The 21,219-nt window shown below is 46.1% G+C and overlaps 1 protein-coding gene across 1 annotated transcript in view; it reads right to left on the bottom strand.

Annotated features, from left to right (window-relative positions):
* Ankrd6 (ankyrin repeat domain 6) overlaps window positions 1–16,501 on the bottom strand; it is a 150,373-nt gene extending 133,872 nt beyond the window's left edge. The window contains exon 1 of the mRNA XM_075971263.1: window positions 16,395–16,501. The gene's annotated coding sequence lies outside the window, so the exon portion shown is untranslated. The remainder of the gene's footprint in view (window positions 1–16,394) is intronic.
* Window positions 16,502–21,219: the final 4,718 nt, after the last annotated feature.

Genomic DNA, 21,219 nt, shown 5'->3' with positions numbered 1-21,219 from the left:
CAACCTGAACTCAACAAAAGTGTTAAAATTCTCCTCCTTGAAAAGAATCATCTCAAAGTCAATCACTCTCCTCTATGCACACATCTCTTACAAATTGATAATTTACACACATCTAAATGTCCTCAGACCCATCTGCACACAATTAGTAGCAAAAGAAGTGTAACGGTTAAAAATTTATGAAGCTGGGTGTGGTTGCACACAGCTGTAGTATCAGCACGTGGTCGGTGGAGACACGGAGGTACAGGAACGAATGGGCAGCCGAGGATATAGCAAGTTTGAAGCCAGCCTGGGCCTCACGCTGAGACACATCTTTCCGAGAGAGGGAACTCACTATGTAGACCATGACAGCCTCAAACTCACAGAGACCTGCCTGCCTCTCTCAAACTCACAGAGACCCGCCTGCCTCTGCCTCCCAAGTGCTGGGATTAAAGGCCTGCGCCAAAGATCCAAACTATCAGGCTTTCTTTCTTCCTTCATTTCTTCCTCACCCTCTTTGTTTTTTTGTTTCGTTTTTGAGACAGGCCTCTCTATGTAGCCCTTGCTGTTCAGGAACTCACACTGTAGCCCAGGCTAGCCTGGAATTTACAGAGCTCCATCTGCCTCTGCCTCCTGAGTGCTGGGATTAAGAGTGCCAGGCGTGGCCAGGCCTTTACTCCCAGCACTCAGGAGGCAGAGGCAGGGGGATCTCTGAGTTCCAGGCCGCCTGGTTTAGAGTTCCAGCAGGACAGCCAGAGCTACACAGAGAGAACAAACAGGAACCTTCCCCCATCCCCGGCAAAAAAGAAAATTAACTAAAAAACAAACAAACAAAAGAGTGCAAAGACTAAAAGTTTGTTACCACCTCTGACTGCCAAACACACTCTCAAAGACCTGTGTGGCCAGAGCACGCAGGGATAGCTGGGAAGATGGAAGTCCCTTTTCTCTTAGCAGGCTGTCTTGTTTTAGATTTCACTCTCTCTGAAAATTATCTACTTCCTCCTCGACACACCCACAAGTGCCCTGTTGAAACCCAATGGAGTATGGCAGCATTCCCTGGCTGCCTTCTCAGTCCCCACAAACCCCTGATTTCAGTTCTGCCTCTAAAGTCCAGGTGTGTCCTGCCAGCAAGTCCTCTGAAATCAGGAAGAATAAAACTGAATCAAAATGGAGAATTAAAACCCCGAAGGAAAGTTACAAAGTAGTTTAGACCAAAGCAATGCAAGTTTTAGGAAAGGTGTTATTAACGCACAAAAGATTCTTGGCAAACCAAGGCAAGCTACAAAGGAAGACACAAGATCACAGGATCTTTTCCGGTGTATCATGTGACATTTCTGCTCTGGCTTCCAGACAAAAGGCAGACAGATGTAAGTGCTTGTAGATAACACTCCAGCATGGTTCAGATTTCCGTGAGGAGGCATGTATGATCAAGTCGCAAGGGACGAAAGAGGTGCTCTATCTTACAGAAAAACACTGCTGATCTGAGGAGCAAGTTCCAATGTCTGTTATTCTGACACTGGACACTCGATGGGGCCAAAAGGAAGTGGAGCTCCTGCTAGTGAAGTAGGAGTTCACACGTAGATAAAAGAGCCCCTCCAGTGATGAGACGGTCGTCGTGGAGAACAATGGTAGCTTTTAAACTTCAGAGACTAATAACTCTCCCGGGTACAATTCATAGACTGTTCTGTTATGTCAGACCCGCACTGAAGGCTCAGCTCATCCCTAGTACACACATCCCATTCCCTCTGCCCGAAATACAAACACACACACACACCACCACCACCACCACCCCACCACACCACACCCACACAATTAGGACCTAATGAAAGACTGTCCTCAAGGAAAGCCAGGTATAATATGAGTTCAGAGTTTTTTGATTGTTCACTGGCCCTGCCTTAAATAAAATTATTATCTGAATAAATGATGGCTTTTATTTGTTTTAGAAAAAGTCAAAAGCCTTTCAATTGATTAAATACCATGTTATGGTACAAATATTTAAAATATCATTCCTTTTACCTTTGACTTCTGGTAATCCACTTTTAGGAATTAGCTAATAGAATATAAAATATTTATGTACATATGGTTTCAATGGTGTTTTTAAAATAACACAACAGATATAACCTTTCTAAATGTCCAAGAAGAAACCACTTTAATTATAGTGAATCCACATTTTATTTTTATTTATTTATTGATTTTCAATAGGGCTTTTCTGTATAACAGCTCTGGCCATGCTGGAGCTCAGATCCGCCTGCTTCTGCTTCCCAAGTTCTGGGATTAAAGGTGCACACCACCACCACTCAGTTCATACATATTATTTCACAGTTGCTAAAATTTTATGTTTTTTGAAAAATGTAATGGTATGGAAAATGTTCAGAAAAACAGGGGGAAGAAGTTATAAAAATTGCCTATATATTAAATATATATTCATTAATAAATGTGTATCTTCAGATGGGGGCTGGGAAATAAAATGCCTTACAATACTCATGGTCATGGTCACCTCTCACCAGTGAACGGAAAAGCAAAGTCACGAGTTTCCAAAGTAAGACTTTGGTGAGTAAAGCTTGCAGGAAGCTGAGATAATTAAAATAATAAAATTGGGACTGACAATTTTTTAATAGAAAACTTCTATTTTAAAAACATCTCACAGGAAGCAGAATCACAAAACAGAGGCAGTAAAGTTAAGCAAGAAAGAGACCAAAGCAAGGGTGACGGCACACTGTAACCCCAGCACGGGAGGCAGAGGCAGGCAGATCTCTAGAGTGGGAGGCCAGCCTGGTCTACAGGATGAGTTCCAGGACAGCCAGGGCTTCACAGAGAAACCCTATCTCAGAAACAAAAGTCTGAGCACCAAATATTTTAAGAAGAGAAAACAGAACAGGAATGATCCAAACAACGGCAGTGGAAAATATCCCAGAAGCAGAGGACATATGCTTCCTACTGTGGTGGGACATTAGTTTAAGATGTGTGACATTTGTTTATGCTGTGGAACATTAGTTTAATGATGCAAAGATGTGCTACATTCTTTCATGTTGCATTTGTTTAGCTCTGTGAAGCTGTGTTACTTTGCCTGTCTAAAACACATGATTGGTCTAATAAAGAACTGAACAGCCAATAGCAAGGCAGAAAAGAGATAGGTAGAAAGAATAAATAGGAGAAACATGCTCGAAAAAGCCAAGAAGAGGAGCAAGAAAAGGAGGAGAAGAGGACACCAGAAGCCAGCCATGGAGTAAGAAGGAAAGAAAGACAGATAGGATAAACAAAGGTGAAAAGCCCAGAGATAAAAAGTAGTTAAAAATAAATGGGATAATTTAAGTTAGAAAAGCTGGCTAGAGGGCTGGAGAGGTGGCTCAGAGGTTAAGAGCCCCAGCTGCTCTTCCAGTGGTCCTGAGTTCAATTCCCAGCAACCACATGGTGGCTCACAACCATTTTTAATGAGATTTGGTGCCCTCTTCTGGCACGTATGTATACACAATAAATAAATAAATAAATAAATAAATAAATAAATAAATAAATAAATAAATAAATAAGAGACTTATTTATTTATTTTTAAAAAAGCTGGCTAGAAATAAGCAAGGCTAAGGTCAAGCATTCATAAGTAAGAATAAGTCTTTGTCTGTTTATTTGGGAGCTGGGTGGTGGGCCCCCAAAGAGTTAATAAACAAAAAAACAAACCAACAACAACAACAACAAAAACCAGCTACAACCTATAGCTTAGATCTGGAAAGGAGGTTTTAAGTGTGGTGTGTGTGTGTGTGTATGTGTGTGTGTTTGTGTGTGTGTGTGTGTGTGTATGAGTGTGTGGTACCCTCACCTTCTACTTTGTTCAACACAGGATCTCTTGTTCACTACTCAGCCAGCAAGGCTCCAGTTTCTCCTATCTCTGGCTCTATCTCCCTAAGATTCAGGCACTCGCTGCCATTCCCAGCATCACAGGCTTTCTGGGCATGTGAATTAGGTCCTCACATTTGCACTGTTGTGCAAGTCCACTTTATCCACCAAGCTTTATCCACTGAGGTATCTCCCCAGTCTGTTGGTTTCTTTGTTTAGTCTCAAACTGTTACCCAGGCTGGCCTCAAACTCATTATGTAGCCCAGGATGGCCTCTCAGTCTTGGCAATCCTCAGCCTCTCAAATGCTGGGATTATCAGTAAGAATCATGGTTTAACGCTTAGACTTCTGGAGTGTCCCCAGAATCCCCAGCATGCATCACTTAGTGGGCATAGTGAAACCTGCAAGGCACAGAGGTGACTAGGTGTGTGCCCTTGGGAGGCACACTGAGACAAAGCATGCTCACCTTCCTAGCTGTTTAGAAGCAAGCAGGTTTCCTCTACTGTGCTCCCAATGTACCAAGTCACCACAGCCCAAAAGGACCAAACCACAACCATGGCTGAAATTATAAGCGTAAATAAACACGTCCTACTTAAGTCCTTTCTCCAAGGAGTCTGTCTCGAAACAATGAAACAGAAAACTGATTGCACAACAGGAAAGGGCTACACAGAAAGGACTGAAAACAAGCTTTACTAAATGACTGACATCTTTGAATGATCAAAGTCTAGGAGAGAAAAAGACCACTTTTACGTGGGGGAGGGGATTGTTTTTTGAGACAGGGTTCTCTGTAGCCTTGGCTGTCTTGGAACTCACTCTGTAAACCAGGCTGGTCTCAAACTCAAGAGATTTGTCTGCCTCTGTCTCCCAAGTGCTGGGGTCAGAGGTGTGTGCCACCACCTCAAGAAAAAAGAAAAACCACTTTTAGCCTGGAATGATGGACCATGCCTTAATTCTTTAATTCCCACACTCAGGAGACAGAGGCAGGCAGATCTTCGTGTGTTCAATGCCATCCTGATCTGCATAGTGAATTCCAGGATAGCTAGGGCTATGTAGAGAGGGACCCTGTCTCCAAAGAAAGAGAGAAGGAAGGAAAGAAAGAAAGAAGAGAGAGAGGGGCTCACTCACCACACTGTATTGATCTTGAGAAAGTTCCTCAGGCCACAGGTCACTCCTTAATCAATACACTCCCACTGTAATCAGTGACAAATTACAAGCCTTTCAAAGCTCGCTATAGCCGTAGCTGTCCACTCTTTTTCTTCTTCTTCTTCTTCTTCTTCTTCTTCTTCTTCTTCTTCTTCTTCTTCTTCTTCTTCTTCTTTTTTTTTTTTTTGGTTTGGTTTTTTTGAGACAGGGTTTCTCTGTGTAGCCCTGGCTATCCTGAAACTCACTCTGTAGACCTGAACTCATAGAGATCTCCCTGCCTCTGCCCCCTGAGTACTGGGATTAAAGGTGTGCACCATCACTGCTGTTCACTCTTCAAAAAAAAAAAAATTGTTCCATTTGATTCTTTGTGAATTTCACATCATGTACCTCAATCCCATTCATCTCCCCATCCCTCCATATCTGCCCTCCACCCTTGCAAACCCGCTCCCCCAAAAAGAGGGGAAAAATCTCTTTGTGGAAGCCCCAGTGTCCCGCAGTGGGTCACTACCCTTTTGCCCAAACAGCTTTACCAGCAAATGCTCATGGCAATGAGTCACTGGTCTGGCTCAAGGCCTCTGGCTTCTGCTACACTATCAATACTGGATTCCCGCGGGACTCCTCTGGGATGTCCTGCGGTTGCCCTGTGTCAGGGAGATCGTCCAGCTTTGAGTCTGCAGAACTAGCCCTTTCAGGTGTTCCAGCAGTTCATGGAAGGGGTGGATATTGGGGTGGGCCAACTCAAAGCCCTACATCCGGGCCTGGGTGGTGGCTGAGTTGGTCAGGCTTCCCACTCTCCTGCACCACCAGGGCCAGGTCTCCTTCACCCAGGCCACCAGGGCCGGGTCTCCCTCACCCAGGCCACCAGGACCGGGTCTCCCTCACCCAGGCCACCAGGGACAACTCTACTTCGCTGCAATCGGTGAGGGGCAGGACCTAGCTGTTCTCTTAATCTGTTCTCCTGTCCAACAGATGGCAGCCACCTGTTTGTTTTACTGAAAGTGCAGTTTAAAAAAAAGAGACCATTTTGACTGTGAAAACTGAAGAGGGTGTGTATACAGTTATGCACGTAAAGCTGAGGGCTCGTGACAGTTCAGTGGCCAGAGGCCCCTGCTGCCAAGCCCACAACCTGAGTGTGATCCCTAAGACCCCCAGGTAAGAGAAAACTGACTCCTCTAAGCTGTCCCCTGACATCTGTCTGCTTGCTAGGGCATACCATACCCAACCACACACAAAGTAAATAAATGTAAAAAAAAAAATAATAAGTCCCTGAGTATGGGAAGGTCGCCACTGAAAGGCTTGTACCAGATGTTCACCCAGAACACATAAACAAAGAGAACTTATCGACATACATAGAAAAGCAATCGAGAGTGTTTTAGATTTTATTTAAGTATGTGTGCGCGCGTACGTGCGTGTGTGCGTGTATGCGTGTGTGTGTGTGTGTGTGTGCGTGAGAGAGAGAGAGAGAGAGAGAGAGAGAGAGAGAGAGGGAGGGAGGGAGGGAGACAAGAACGGGTTAGGTAGGGGCTGGAGGTTGGGGAAGACTAAGCCTCATCAGCATGCTCTGAGTTTGATTGAGAGACCTTGCTTGTCTCAATGAGCAAGTTGGAAGAGGAATAAGTTGAAAGAGTGAACCAGGATGATTCCTGACATCAACACCAGACCTCCACATGCACACAAGCATACACAATGGAAAGGAAAAAAAAAAAAGAAATTACTGCAAGCTGGGCACTGTAATCCCAGCGCTCAAGAAGCAGTGGCAAAAGAACTGTCACACGTTTGAGGTCAGCTCGGTTTCCACAGTGAAATTCTGTCCCAAACCAAGAAAGAGACAAGGAGGCAGGGATGGGAGGGGAGAAAAGGAAGGGAGCAGAGAGAGAATAAGAAGGGAGAAGAAGCCGGGCGGTGGTGGCGCACGCCTGTAATCCCAGCACACGGGAGGCAGGCGGATCTCTGTGAGTTCGAGGCCAGCCTGGTCTACAAAGGGAGTTCCAGGACAGGCTCCAAAGCTACAGAGAAACCCTGTCTCAAAAAACAAAAAAAAAGGGGGGGGGGAGAAGAAGGAGAGAAGGAAGGGAAGAAAGAAACAGAAAGGAGGGAGGAAGGGAGAGAGGGAGAGAGGGAGAGAGGGAGGGAGGGAGGGAGGGAGGGAGGGAGGGAGGGAGGGAAGAAGCATAAGAAAGGAATGGAGGAGGCATGATGGAGGGAAGGAGGCACAAAGAAGAGAGGGAGGGAGGCATGAGAAAGAGGAGGAAGGAGGGAGAGAGGCAGACATGTGGAAGGGTGGGAGGAAGGGAGGGACAGAGGGAGGGAGGGACAGAGGGAGGGTAGATAACAAAACCTTCCCATTGGAGGAATTGTGGGGGGCACTTCACAACACTGAACATGCAAAGGAGGAACATGTTGGAGGCTGATGCAAACTTTAGACAGAACTTGAAAATCCATCTGGGCATATCAAAAATGCTGTGTGTGCACCGCTCTCTGCTGAGAAAAAAAGTCAAGTTCTGTTCAAGCCCTTCTTCTCAGAAAGTCAAACAATGTAGTCCTTCGTGTTGCTGATGTTTTAAATGATGCCGCATAGGGTCTCGCTGCTTCTCCACTTCCACACAATAAAGGGATGTTTAAGGTTCTGTCAGAAAAATGTGCAGTCCCTTAAGAGCAAGAGTGGATCCCCTGCTGACTGCTAATGCGGTTCTCTGGAACTACTAGTTAATGGGGGAGGGGTGGGGTAAGACAGCAGCTCCCACTGGAGGCAGAGGGAGAGCTGTGGGCAGACCCAGGGAAGAGTGGTTTGTTAAGCAAGAACAATGTCGCTGTGACTCAGGCCCATGGGAGCGAGGGGACAGTCAATGAGGCTCCGTCTAAAACTTCGAGGCCAGCGACCAGAAGAAAAGCACAACCGGGGTGGCAGGGGTAGCAGTTGGCAGAGGGCACAAAGGCTGCCCTCAGACATGAAATCAGACCCAGGCCTTGCCGGTGGACAGCTCTGCTCTCCTCTCTTCACGTCAGCCAGGCTCTCATGGAGCAGATTCCCTGTAAAGGGCATCGTTATTGTCCGTTTTCAAGAGAGGCAATTCAGCCAGGTCTGAATGTGGGACCTGGGTTCTCAGATACATTACTAAATGTTAACAATAAGGGGAAAAGTAAGGCCAAAAACAGGTGCCAAAAAAAAAGTCTGCTTGCTTTTGGATAGAGAGACCAGGTTTGCAGAGAGCAGCAAGAGTCTGCCTCCCTGTTCAGGCAGGACAGCCTTTCAGCCCTAACTGAGAGTCCGGCCTTCCTATGTTAATGATCTCCGAGCAGTTATAATCAATTCTTGGACTTCCCTCCTGCCTCAGAGCTACAGGACAAAGTTGTCCGCTCACAGTCTCTGATAGGGTTTTTTCAATACACCATCAGGTACAAAATGGCTTTCGTCTGCTTAGGTTTGGGGGACACTCTGCAACCCTTCGTCAATGCTAATCAGAAACATGCCTTATAAAACGGGGACACTCACTTCTACCAAGTGAGCTGGCTAGGAAATTCATAGCACACGCTAAACGTGTCTTAAGCTTTATTCCTTTACTCTTAGAGTAAATGCCCCTGTATTAAGCAGATTCCAAAGGGTGGGGGATGACAGGGTAATCAGGAGCAGAGAGGTCTGCAGTAAAAACGGGCATGATTTTATAGTTTACTGTTACAGCAAACTGTCAGTCTAATGCTCTTCACCAAAGAAAGAATAAAACTTGTCAATTTAGGATTTAAAAAGTGTTGCATAGAACATCCAGCATATCAAAATAATGAACATTCTTTTTAAAGAGAGGAATATGGTTTTTTTTTTTTTCCCAACGGTGTCTGCAGGATTCAGCCGCGGATAGTAAAGAAATCCCAGTGTCTAGGAAACAAACACAGCTGTCTGACAAGGATAAGAGGGCTCACAGTGACTTGGGCCTTCCCACATCAGTCCCACATCAATCAAGAAAACACCCCAGTGTTTCCAATCCTATGGAAGCGTTTCTTTCCCAGATGCCCCTAGCTTGTGTCAAATTGACATAAAAACTATCCAGCAGCCGGGCGGTGGTGGCGCACGCCTGTAATCCCAGCACTTGGGAGGCAGAGACAGGCGGATCTCTGTGAGTTCGAGGCCAGCCTGGTCTACCAAGAGAGTTCCAGGACGGGCTCCAAAGCTACAGAGGAACCCTGTCTCGAAAAACCAAAAAAAAAAAAAAAAAAAAAAAAAACTATCCAGCACAGGGTGCTTCTTAGGTTCCACTCCCCCCACCCCCTTATTGTATAAAAACCCAACAGATAAAAGGAAGGTTCCTATTATCTAGTACGGGTTTTATAGCTCTTCCAGAGTTTGAATGGCACCCAAAAGGAAACGAAGGTCGCATGAGCAAGCCATGTATTTGGTGTCACGTACCTAGGGATTAAAAGCACCGCAAACGGTTCAACAAGCATCCTTGGCCTGCCAAGCTCCCATTTAAGTTCTTCCTCACACTCAACTCTTGCTATTAACTTTCCCCTTGATTCTTACTTTCAAGTTTAACTTCTGGAGACAGGATATTTTATGAGACAGGAAATCTCGTGTGTCACAGCCTTCTATCCAACGCCTGCGCGGATGAGGGCAGAAGCACGAACTTTAGATCCTTGTACCCCCTCCTCGCAGTGCTGAGCGGGAGCCAGCTGACCTGGTTAAAAGAACCAGCTAGCCCAGGCCACAGTGCTAATTTTTACTTGAACTTGCTTACTTTTAGCATTGCAAGGTATCCTGAGCGCCAACATAAGCCACCCGCATTCTCTGAAGCCTCAGTATCTTACCAGCTTCCCTACTGATTGAGCGACGTGCTAGAGGCTTGTACAGGTGAGCTCAGGCAGTGATGGGCAAACCCACTGTTGTGTTCAAAAGACTGCAAATTATTGCCACTGGGTACGGCTGTCTTTGTTCCACAGTCTCCCATCCAGTAAGTAGACGGCAGTGCTGCTGGAAGCCAGAAGCCAATCCGGACCTGCTAGAACAACTATGTTTAGGACAATAAATTTAAAAAATAAAACAAGCAGGGAGCTAGATTTGCCCAACAGGCATCATTACTGACTCTCTGATCTAGTGATCTAGTGTGCCCCTCCCATCCCCACCCAGGGGCTTACAAACCCCTCACAACACCCCACCCCAGATCCAGCGTATCGTTAATGGCAGTGACATTAACAGAAGCTGCCACCGCAACACACGCCGTCTTGGCACAGAAACTGTTTTCAACGGGAGGAAGCTAAGAAGCCCAGCAAGCAGAGTTCTCTGCCCTCCCTATAAAACCAGAACATAAATTTACAGTGTGTCTCTCCTGCCCTTTTCACTGGGAAAAGCACTGAACTTTAGCTTCTTATAAAAGTTTCAAGATGACATCAGCCGAATGGACCCTGAAAAGCTGTGCTAAGCCTTTAGCCTGCCAACAGTTACAGGCCCTAGAAATGAAGGTCCTTTTCCTTTGTGTGGCCTCCTCTCTGGTAAGGAGCCGCTCTCTGCTGCAGGTGGTCTTTGCATCCTCCGCTGCCCTGAGTTTCCTCCCACACAGCTAGATAGCAGGCAGGCATGCTGGCCAGCTGTGGTGGTGCATGTCTTTAATCCCAGCACTCAGGATGCAGAAGCAAGTACATCTCTGTGAGTTTGATACCAGGCTAATCTACAGAGTGAGTTCCAGGACAGCCAGAGATACACAAGAAAGAGAGAGAGAAAGAGACCCTGTCACCAAAGGGGGAAGAAAAAAAGCATGCAATTATGTTTCTGTTTTACTCTTACTCTTTTGTCACAGAGTTCCTAGCTGAGAGCTCACAAAAGAAAAAACAAAATTATCTTATAGGCACCATAAAAAGATACCCACCCCCCGTATCTATACACGGAAGTGGCTCTGTTGATCGAGTACTTGTCTACCACTCAGGCTGCTAAGGCTTGAGCCCACCAATCAGAAACATCCCATCTTGACCAGGCGGTGATGGCACACACCTTTAGTCCCAGCACTTGGGAGGCAGAGGAAGGTGGATCTCTGAGTTAGATCACAGCCTGGTCTACAGAGGAGCTCCAGGACAGCCAGGCAACATAGAGAAACCCTGTCTCAATAAATAAATAAATAAATAAGAAGGAAGGAAATACTGCATCTGAAAAAGGTTTTAAGTGTTTGACTATTCCTTCGGTAGACCAGCACGACCCCAGCTAGGCATGGATAACTGGAGCAGGGCTGTGCAGGGTGCCCATCACTAAGGCTTCTCTTTGGCTAACTGGCGACCAGGATCTTCCCTATGACCTTATTTCCTTATTTTAGTCCCTTACTATGTCCCACATTTAACCAGCAGACACTAGATAGAGCTAAATGGGGTTCCCTGGTGCAAATTTACTTCAAGCAATTAAGAACCAAATTATATAACTTTAGATTCCCATAGACGCAAATAAGTAAAAAGGACACGTACATTTTGTGATTATGTAACACATTCCACGCTAAAGACTTTGTTTTGATGTGAAGCAGGTCCCACACTCCCCTTCTGCTGGCAGTCTTCAGTCGTTTAAAGTGTTAGGAGAAAGTTAAGAAGCCACCAAGACATGCACATTCTTGTCCTGGGCTAATCTCCATTTTCACTCCTTCCTTCTGAAATGTACGATCTTCTATGATCACATGACTGAAAAAAGTCGATGTTCTTCAGTCACTAATTAATACTTGAACTTAAATAGTTCAATCCCATCTTATTATGTCCTATGTATATGACGTCATCCACACCTGCACTATGAAAGCTCTGTGTGTATGTGTCTTTGGAAAACGAGGCATATATATGAATGCAGCTACAATTAACTGGCCAGTAAGACTGGCCTATTTGGGCTTTTTGTTCTTTTGGATATTTTTGAGACAGGGTCTTATTCCATTGCCTTGAACTCTCAATCCTCCTGCTTCAGCCGCCAAAGTGAAGTCTAACCTGTATTTATAAAAGATGGCTCTCCATCCATTGCAATAGCTGCCCAGACTCCTTGAATTCAGGTAGAGCCATGTGGCTGGCTCTGGTCAACTTTATATGAGCAGGGGGATGCTCCCCGGGCTGGTGGAGGGAATCAGTACGGTAAGCCTCTATGCTCCTTCTGTCTTGAGTGACTGGAGACCACAAGTTCACAATGGTGGCCTCACAAAGGAGGAGGGACCCTGACCCCTGACTGGCATGAAGGAGAATTGCCCAGGAGAGCTGCCCAGCCTAAAATAACCAACTTGGTTTTGTGCAAACTACCAACTTTACTAGATAAATACTCTCCTTGGACTAAGCCACTACCTGTTAGAACTCTTTGTTTCCATGCACAGCACACCTCAACAGAATATACGTTGAAGTACAATGTATTAAAAGGTTTCTAAGTAAAAGCAAATAGAAAGATTCTTATGTGTAAGAAAAGCCTGCGAGTTACAATTTTACCATCTTAGATAAATTTTAAAAAAAATCTCAGCGACAGGAACAGCTGTGTTAGGTAAATTCAAACTGGTGTCTCACCTTCTAATGATATGCAAATGCTCCCTCACCACCGGGTACTAAACAAAGCAGAATACACCATACAAATACATTTGGAAAAAGAATAAACCAAAAGCCAGCCTTAAAGTTTACCTCCTTGGGGCAAACCTTACTTCCTTTCAGAGGCCAGCTCTACAGCTTGCCCCGCCCGCATACTGTGCAGTCCCCAGTACAGGGTTCCTCGACTTTCCTCTTTATACTAGAGCCCCCTAGAAAATAACACAGACACTTGCCTTCCGAAAAGAATGCAACTATGTATCTCTTCCCTCTGTGGAGGCATGAGGATGTGATGGGACGGACAGGTGAGGCCATCCCAGGGTCTCTAAGCACCCTAAACTGTCCCTGAACTCAGTACTGATACAGTCTGGTACTGGGGCATCATAAACAGAAATGTCTACCTTAAATTTTATTTTAAAATACTATTGGGGGAGAACGATAAGATTATATTACAATCTCAAAAAAATAATAAATAATTTAAAAAATACTATTAAGTTCGTAGAGTACACAACTTCCTGTCATGTTCTCTCCCCCCACCCCCACCCCACCCCTGGCTGTTAGCCAAAATTGATTTTTCTGTCCCTATAAATTTGATTACACTAGGTGAGGTGTCTCATAAGTAAAACCACAGAGTCTGCACCCGTCACTCCCCATGATGTTGGTTGGAGTAGCATTTTGTACTATTGGCTGGGTAGCCTGCAGCTGTAAATCACAGGAGTGACCTAGTGCATTTAACAATCTGAGTGGCAACATAGTGTCCAGGACATGCTCCCTAAGTGCCGAACCCAGCTTGGACACCGACCCCCTGCCCACAACAGCATGCCTTGGAAAAGGTGGATTCCCAGGGCTGGCTGGGATAAAGTGCTATGGAAAGATTCACGTGGAACAGGAAATGAGGTGGTGGTGTCCCGACAAGACATGGGGCAGGCACTGGCATCCTGCTGGTGACCCGCTACTTAAAAATAAAACAACAGAAGACAGACAGGCTGCTGTCCGTCCGTCTTCCAGGCACCCAGGAAACTAAGGAGGGAGGACTGTCATGGACTTGAGGCCAGAGCAGCCATATATCAATGCCTGCCTCTAAACAAACAAATCTAGGGCTGGAGAGATGGCTCGGCAGCTAAGAGCAATCGCTGCTCTTCCGAAGGACTTAGGTTCAATTCCCAACACTCATTCCAAGGCCCCTCTTCTGATCGCCAAGAGCGCTGCACACATGTGGTGGACAGACTTACACGCAGGCAAAACACCCATATTCATAAAATAAAAATCTCAAAAATATTTTTAATTAAATAAATAAATACAATTTTACACGCATCACTTTTTTCAAGTGGCATCTACATACCTTGTTGCTTTCACGCTACCTACTCCTAACTATTGCCACCTAAGGATGCCATTAAGAACGTCCTTACACACTAAGAACTGCAAGGCCCCTGCAGGAATCTTTCCTTCAACTGAGATTTCAGAGCTAAGACAGCCACTTAAAGCACTCTGAGGCAGAGGCAGGAGGATCTCTGTAGGTTGGAAACCAGCATGTTCTACATACTGAGTTCCAGGACAGCCAGGGATGTGCAGAGCCCCTGACTCAAAGAGGAGGAGGAAGGGGAAGAGGAGAAGGAGAAGACCACTGAAGAGATTTATGTGTGATCTTGAAACAATAACAACAACACTGCACAGACATACAAAGAAGGAAGAAGAAGAGTTTGGGCAAAAGCCATTTCCAAAGCTCACTCTCAGTCAGCTTAACCCTTCCCAGCCCCAACAATGCTCCCTGGATAGTTGTAATTTTTATAAAATTTACCCTGAGATACAAAGACGCAAATAACTGTGATACAAAGACACAAATAACTGTTTTCCAGATTCTCCGGGACTCAAGCAAGCTTTTTAAATTAGAGTCTCCAAGCGTGCTGGAAGAGACAGGGTCTCTGCACAGACTGAACACACCCTGAGTCCACTGCGGTCGGGAGCGCTCAGACAGCAAGCCTTCGTGCGTCTTTCCGCTTTACTCTTGCATCCTGCTTTTAACTTGAGAATGCGCTAAATTACTTCCGAAATGCTTGTTTGGACATTTCCCTTCCCTGGGGTTTTTCATTAAGCAAAGGGGGAATTAAAACAAAATCCAGAACAGTGATTTGATGCAGGGGTGGTTACTGCTCTGGCTCTGCAGCTGGGTACTTGTGCCTGCTAGTTACTCTTGTCTTACGTGTCTCTGAGCATCTGATTCCGAGAAGACACCAGAGGACAAGACAGAGAACGTTGGGAATGAGAAGTGTGCCCTGTTGCTAAGCTGGGTTATAGCATAAGTAATTGGCTTTTATATAGAAGACAGGCTTTGGAAACATGTAGGGACTGAAGGGGAGGCTAACGCTCACTGCCACCACAGACAAACAAGGAGTAACAGTTGTTTTGTTTTTAAGACAGAATTTGCTGTTTATCCAGGCTGGCCTCAACCTGATGCTGATGCCTCAGGCTCCAGAGGACTGGGGTTACAGGTACGCACCATCAAACCTAGCATTTTTCTTATTTATCTATTTTTATTGATGCACATTGGTTGTTTTGTTCAAATGTATGTCTATGTAAAGGTGCTGGATCCCCTGGAACCGGAGTTGCAGATAGTTGTGACGTTGAGAGCCACCGTGTGGGTGCTAGGAATTGAACTGTGGTCCTCTGGAAGAGCAGCCAGTGCTCTGAACTGCTGAGCCATCTCTCCAGCCCCCTAAACCTAGCATTTTTATTGTGATGGTTTTAGTTCTTTGTAAAAATCATCTTCGGTTATACTTTATAATACCGTACCACTAATTGCTTTCTGGTCCCTAATTTTCCTTCATTTTTTTCCCTCTGCCTGCCCCCTCCGCATACTGAAGGGCAGAAAACCCTTCCAACTGTAATATAAAATTTCCTAGTTTATTTTTAGATACCAATTTACTTATGCTGTGTGTGGATGAACCACAGTCCATGAGGAGGTCAGGGGCACAACTTGTTAGCGTTGGCTCCACCTTGTCCAACCTTCTGGGAATCAAATTCAAATTGTCGGGTGGCAAGAGTCTTTGCCAACTGAGCTGTCTCCTGGCCACTGTGTTGTCAGTATAAAGAGAAAAAACCAAAACACCTCGTTCATCATATGCTAAGCACACAGTAGGAATTATCCAGGAACTGACGGCAGCTACTCAGGAACAACTATTTTAAGGATGAGCAATCGTTACTTGATGTCAACACGAGACAACCCTGCACCTGAGTGTGACTGGTCATTGCCCAAGGTCTTTTCATTACATTTGATCTCTATCAGCTTAACATAATTGGCTACCATCAGCCAAGGGGCTCACAGGAAGGATGCCCGGCATGGGAAAAGTCGATGCCAACTTTGAGGGTTATGTATGATGCTTTCAGTTCACAGTTCTAAACATTAAGACTTAAAGGTGTGAGTTTTCCGGTCACACACTTAACTGGTCGCTTGCTCAGGGCTCAGTCTCATGCCACCCAAGTGGCAAGCAAACACACACACACACACACACACACCTTACAACCACATGAATCCTGTCGGTGCACTTCTGGGGACGCATTGCATTCTTGGCCAGCTTTCCAAAGCGCAACTCTTTTTGGGTCAACAATACTGTTTCCCTTCCCTCCAGCTCCCCAAATCTACAGGAAGCGTCACACTTCAATGCCCTAGGCAAGTGAGAGAAGCCTGAGCCTGAGAGGCGGCTCACAGGCCCTGAGGCCCCGCAGGTCCGGCTGCGCTCCGAATGACCGTGGAGACTGGCATTGCCTCGGGAGGCCGGAGGGTCTGCAGGGGATGCACCCACACACGCGCGACGCCAACCAAGAACGCCTGGAGCGGGAAGGCCAGCAAAGGAGGGCGACCCCTGCTAGCGGCGTCCCCTTCCGTCCCCCAGAGCGATCCCTGAGGATTACCAGCACCCGAAGGAGCAGGTGAGAGCCCAGTACCTTCTCTCCAGCGCCGGCCGGCCGCTCCTCACGGAGCTCGCGGGCCGCTGCACTCCCTGCCAGCAGCCGCTCGCCCCGTGCTCCGCCGCTCGAGGTCTGGATGCCTTAGGGGCCCGCCAGCCACGCCCATTTGTCACGCCCACAGGCCACGCCCCGCAGGTCACGCCCCATCCTGCTGTCCGCAGCGCTGCAGCGCCCCGCGGTGGCCACTGGCCACTACGCTGCCCACACCTCGGGCTGCAAGACAGCCGCTGACTGTTGTTTCTGCAGCTGCACCAGGCTCATCTGACGAGAGGACTGAGCAGCAGAGAACCCTCCTGCCCCCACCTGTGGCCATGTACAAACCGGTTGGAGCCGATAGAAGCTCAACACCGAGGAAGCTGCAGAGAGTGGAGAACCCTCTCTCCCACTGCCACCGGCAAGGGCATCAATGCCCACCCACGCGTTCCGAGTGCACCTTACATGCTGTTGTCTTGACTATTTTTCTCTCGCTCTTTCACAGCTACTTTTTCAGTACCTAGAAGAGCTCCCTGGGCAGCAAAAACTAGGAGTAACCACTCCATAAATGTCACCAACTTCTGGCCTGTGTGAGACTCTGCCTCGAAAAGGAGAGAAACGGGGCGGGGGTGGGGGTGAGGGATGCTACTAAGAGATTTACAGAAGTGGGGAACGCAGCCTAATGTAGGCCAAAGGTTACTTCGAAGTGTGTGTTTATTCAAATTCATAGCACCCCCAATGACCAGGCACAGATAATCAATGCCAGTCCCTGTCTCATTATGTGAATGTCGGTCTGCTCAGGACAAATCTTTATGGGGCAGGCTGGGAGATCAGTGGGTAAGTGCTTGCTGCTAAAACGTGAGAACCTGAATTCAAATCCGCGGCCCCAATTTAATCCCCAATCTTGAAGGACTGGATTTCATTGACCCCTTTGCTCACAAAAGCAGAGGTGGACGGATCAACAGGCAAGGCTGAGAAAGTGAAACTTCAGTCTTACCCGAGGCTGGGGCTAAGTTTACGGTGAAGTTCATTATTTTCCGTATCCTCTCGGGAATATGGCTGGTTTCCAAGGAAAGACAAACACGAAGGCACCTCCTGCTCTTAGAGTATTTGTTTCCCTCTGGTCTCCTTATCCACTAGGAGAAACTCCAAAATCCCCGCCCACCCTAGGAGAGGGTAAATACATGATCCCTCAAAACTATTTGGGAATACCCCCATCTTCGCGGCCCTAGCCGCTGTTTTATTTAGCAGAATGTGAAAACTCCCCTCTGGGTGAATTAATTGATGTCATTCCCTACCCGAAACTGTTGGGATAGACAAATTTCCTTTCCCTGCCCACTGATAGCTCCAGGTTGCTCTGCAAGCAGGTCTCAACTACGATCTAGAATTCCCAAGGCAAAGCAGGTACACCTGACATTTCTAAATGATTTTTCTCTCTCAGCCACACTGAGAAATTGTCTTCCCTCCCTAGGGATTAATACGCAGTTAACAGCTGCTGAAGGTTGGCATTTTCTTCAAGTGGTGTGGCCCCTGGTGAAGGGACCATGCTCCTGTAAACAATCCTAATGAAATTCACTGGTTGGGGTCATTAAAAAAAAAAAGAATGGAAGTAGAAGCGGGGGATGGATGAAGAAAGAAATAGGTCATTGAAAGCAAATCCAGAAGAGAACGAGAGAATAACGGGAGTGACTCTGACTGACGCGCGTAGGAAGGGGCTATGAAACCGACTGTTGAATATAATTAACATATGCTAATAGAGACTAAAGCGCTAAGGTTTTCCTAACTAGTTCCCTGAATAAACTCCCTAAGACACAGCGGGCTCACTTCCCTGAGAGGCATTTAAAGCCTCAGTCACAGTGAGATGGGGTTTAAACTATATTCATGGGCCGCTGGAGCAGTCACGCTGAAAAGAACAAAAAGCCATCCCGCCAGGCATGTGAGAGCTCGGGGAGCTGACTAGTCTGTGTTTGTTCCCCGACTTTGATTAATGGGAATTCCAGGCACTGACTGAGCTGGCTTGGAGATCTGATCTCCAAGGAGCCACAGTTTAGAGAATGAAAAGAAACTCCTAAATCTTCCTCAGACTTCCTGGGTTTGAGGAAGGCCCCCAGTCAACAGCTCCGTTCTAGCTCTGTGGTTGACCCAGGCATAGCCTTAGTTCATGACACGGATAAGCCAAAGCTTGTTGTTCTGCTATTCACGGACTAAAAATCCTTGGAGTTTATAGTTTGGGGTGGCTATTAATAAAACTACTATAAACATTTATAAATATATTTTTAATTACATTTATTTACGTATATGTTTGTGTGTGTTTGTCGGGGGAAACAGGAGAGGGTGTAGAACACTGCTTTAAAAAAGCATTGGAGGAACAAGGCTTGTTAAACACGTGGCTTATTTTCTTCAGAGACCGATATGATTAATGCCTGGTCACCCAGAAGTCTGGAGTGGATGTTGTCTGACCCGGTGATCTTTTTGCTATTCTATGGAGTCAGCCTTCCTGCATGTCCCAAATCCATTGTTTAGTCCTGATCTTGAGCCCTGTCTCTCAGTGAATAGAATCCATCTTATGAAAGAGGTCCCACGTTCTTTGCAGTTTCCACTAATAGAATCTATCCTTATGCTAATTACAAATCATTCCTCCTTCGGAATGTTTACCAGCCAGCAGAACTCAGGTTCTTTTCACAACAGTTAGTGGGTGGCTCTCAACTGGATGTGACTCTCGTTCTAGGAGAGCCAGTGTCTTCCGCAGGCACTGGACATACACATGGGGCACAAAGACGTATGTAGGTAAAACACTCATGTACATAAAATAAAAATAAGCAAATATTCCAAAAGAGGAAGAAAGGAAAAGCTCAGACATTTTCTGCCGTCATTTGTTTTTGCATTCCCTGTCAGGTTTGGAGCAGAATCCCACAGTGATGAATCAGTAGCAAAGCCCGAGGGACAAGATTCCACACAGGCAACCATACAAGTTCACCTGGCAGCAGCTGAAAGCAATAAAGAATGTCATCCAAGGAGAGGCGCTTGAGTTAAAGGAATTTGGATAAGGTATGTCCAAGTGGAAACTTCACAGCTTATAGAAATTCCTACAATCTCTGTCCAAAGTCTACGAACATCCTGAGAACATTATGTTACAAGGGAGACGGAGACAGGAAGGTCCCTGGTCTCAAGGTAGAGGCTGGCCTGGGGAACATAAAGAGTCCAATATCTAAACAAACAAACAACAAAAAAACCAGCAGGAACAACGACAACAAACTGGTGATGTCATGAACAAACATGTTAGTTGAGAGGGAAGAGAGTCTGAACCCTGAATAACAACAGTGATGATTTAATATCTTTTTAAAATTTTGAAAATTTATTTGAGAGTGTTTGTATGTATCTGCTCCTATATGGAAGTTGCTTTCAAAGATCAGAAGCATCAGATTCCCTGGAGCTGGAGCTACAGATGGTTGTGAGACATCCAATGCATGTGCTGGGAATTGAACTCTGGTCCTCTGGAAGAGTGGCACATGCCTGCCTGCATTAGTTATTGTTGTGACAAGATATCATGACCAAAGGCAACTGTAGACAGAGTTTATTTTTGCTCATAGTGCCAGAGGGCTAGAGTTCAGAACACTGGAGTGGTGTGGCCACAGCCAGGCATGGCAGTAGGAGGAGGAAGTTGAGAGATCACATCTTAGTTGCACACAGAAAATGAGAGAGGGGCAGGGGACAGGAGAGAAACAAGGCTATATCCCCTAGGCGATGTTCAAGACTGTACCAGGCCGGGCATCTCTCATTCAAACCATAAAAGCACTTTTATCTGCTGAGCCACCCCTCAGGCTCCAGGAACAATCTCATCAATGCCATTGTGGAATTAATAGTGTAACAAGGTGCTTTTGTGGTATGTCAATAGGAACTGCAGCATGGTTTGAAATTTGTGCTGTTTCTTTTATTAATAAACAAAAATATAGCTTCTTGTTGGATGGAAACACCAACGATGGTTTACACCTCTAACCATAGCACTTTGGACTGGAGGCAGGAGGATCACTGGTTTGAGGCCAGCTTGGGCCACATGGCAAGATCTCATCTGGAGAAGAAGGAAGAAGAAAACAACAAAGAAGTTGGTGGGTAGACCTTTTCCGGGCTGGAGTCAGCAGTGCGGTAAATCACCAGAGAACATCTCTCTCTAGCCTGCACTCCTGTCATGGGTTCCAGTCTTATGCCTGTTTCCTCATGGTTGTAAGATGGCTTGCTCACCTCCAATGCCCATGTTTCTACGCACCCTTGTTCAGAGCTGAAAAGCGAGACTGGGAAGGTGGTTCAGCTGGAAAAACGCTTGCCACACAAGCTTGAGGACCGAGCTCAGATCCTCAGAACCCTCGTAGAAAGCTGCGAGGCAGCACACACGTGAAAGCCAAGTGACGGGGAACAGAGACAGGTAGGTTTCTAGGGCTCTACACATGCAATGTCATGTGCATGTGCACAAACAGTTGAACATATAACATATACCACATACACATACACAAATGCATGATTTAAAAATAAAAGAGACACTGGAGCTACAGCTTAGTTTGTAGAGTTCTTGCCTAACATGCATGAAGCTCTGGGTTGATCCTAGAATAAACCATTGTAGTGGCACATGCTTGTGATCCTAACTCTTTAAAGGCAGAAGCAGGATGATTATCTTCAGCTACATAGCGAGTATGAGGCCAGCCTGGGATGCATGGTATCTTATCTTAAAAAAAAAATTAAAATTTAAAAATTAAAAAGATAGGGCTGGTGGGGGCTGGAGAGATGGCTCAGAGGTTAAGAGCATTGTCTACTCTTCCAAAGGTCCTGAGTTCAA

Source organism: Microtus pennsylvanicus, chromosome 5, assembly GCF_037038515.1.
Source record: "Microtus pennsylvanicus isolate mMicPen1 chromosome 5, mMicPen1.hap1, whole genome shotgun sequence".
NCBI classification, from domain to species: domain Eukaryota; kingdom Metazoa; phylum Chordata; class Mammalia; order Rodentia; family Cricetidae; genus Microtus; species Microtus pennsylvanicus.
This window is presented reverse-complemented; position numbering and strand designations above follow the sequence as displayed.